The following is a 1820-nucleotide window of genomic DNA, read 5'->3' on the forward strand; positions in this document are numbered from 1 at the left end:
GACTCCCACATCAGCTTTTAAAGGAGATAATATTTCTCTGATGTGTTTTTAAATTGTTTCACTTCCCCCAAGTGACCAAAACAGGACAAAACAACAGCAACAGTTAGACAAAGAATGTAGCTTTAAACATGAAAAAAAAAAAAAAAAGCCTTAATTTGTGCATTTATAAAAGTTTATACTCCAAACCTCAGTGGATCTGCTTCATCAGGATGGTTTCAGTGCGGTTTGATCATTTCTGACTAACAGTGACATTTATCTGGAAACATAAACAAACAACCCATCAGCTGTTTTCACATTCAGAGTTTTTATATTGTTTAATTCTGAGTGCGTGAGAAGAGAAATAAGAAAAACACAACTGCTCTGTGTAAACACGGCAGGATGCAGGCATGAGGGGGGACGAGGAGATCCAGAGGAAACTATAGGAATCTCTCATATTAGGTAAGCACCATTAGAACGGACGCTCTAATTCTGCTGCATGTACAGTGACAGAGAGGATTCTGGCTCGACTGTTTAATTAAATTTCATGATGTCTGTTGTGTTTTGCAAAGTCATTAGATACCGTTCCCTCTAAAAACGAATAGGAAGCCAAAGGGGGAATTAGAATTACTTCGCCAAACCAAAAATTGGCTGTACATACTTTTCTCTCTGAGAAGTCTCTCTGGGCTTCTCGCTGCTCTATGAGAAGAGGAAAACCCTCGTCCGTTCACATCTTTGTTGGAAGGAGAAGCAGGAAGCCCAAACATATGTAAGTACATCTGTTTTTTTCTGGACTTCTCAGCAGCTTTACCACCAGAGCTGGATGCAAAAGTTTGAAATGCTCAACATCTGTCAACAAAAATGTAGAGCTGTTGAGTTTGCTAGTTGTACTTTTAATAGTTGTACACTGGAAATAATTAGAAAATATGCTTTTAATAGCTAAAACTTCCAGGGGATGTAGCTCAGTGGTAGAGCGCATGCTTTGCATGTATGAGGCCCCGGGTTCAATCCCTGGCATCTCCACAGTTTATGTTAGCTGGTGGTGAGCAAAATCAACATGTTTAAGAAAAACAATCACACACTTTAATTACACTCAAGATGAATAACCTTATCCCGTTCTTTCTATTGTGTATAGGCACAGGATTTGAATTCATTCCAGCACTATTGTGGATACGTGCCCTGAGCAGTAGATAATAACACCCTTAGATATCAGGACGAGCAGTTCCTCCCTATCAGCTCAGTTTAATCCCCCCGAAGCTCTCTGTCCTCTCACAGCCGGAGCCCTGCCATCCTCAGCCTCCCCTGCAGCCCCGCGCTCCCACACCCAGACAAGAGAGGCTTTTAGCAGGCAGAGATTGGGAGTTTATCTGCGTCCTCGTGGCTGACGTGGAGCCCTCGGCCTCATCAAAGAGCACTAATGTCTTCGGTGGAGGACAGGTGGTGTAATGAGCTGACCCTTGCGGCCTGAGGATATGGAGACACTGTGTCCCTCCGTCACTCTCCACATGAGGCACACATTAGCCTTTTACTGTAACGTCTTATTAAGCACTGCTATCGGCTACAGACTGCAGTCGGGTCGGACAAGATGCTCTCAGTCTCATCAACACGTTTGCTATTTTGCTCTTTCTGTTGTCTCACACGTGTTCTCTGTGTTGCTCGGTTCTACTTTGTTTTATGTGGAGCTCTTTTGTTCTCTTACCACTCTTTGTTTTCATCTTTCTTCATCCTTGTTACCACACAGCAGCTGCAGACATGACGGTATCCCGCGCCATATCACCATGACGCCTGACCTCCTGCCTCTCCTCTCCACCCGCCGCCTCTAAGACATGACGTTACTATAGCAG

General features: G+C 43.8%; 1 non-coding gene across 1 annotated transcript; it reads left to right on the forward strand.

Annotated features, from left to right (window-relative positions):
- Positions 1–927: 927 nt before the first annotated feature.
- On the forward strand, positions 928–999 carry trnaa-ugc (transfer RNA alanine (anticodon UGC)). The gene has a single exon. It is a non-coding gene; the product is annotated as a tRNA-Ala (tRNA).
- Positions 1000–1820: the final 821 nt, after the last annotated feature.

This window comes from Stegastes partitus, unplaced genomic scaffold (assembly GCF_000690725.1).
Source record: "Stegastes partitus isolate 25-593 unplaced genomic scaffold, Stegastes_partitus-1.0.2 Scaffold516, whole genome shotgun sequence".
NCBI lineage: Eukaryota > Metazoa > Chordata > Actinopteri > Pomacentridae > Stegastes > Stegastes partitus.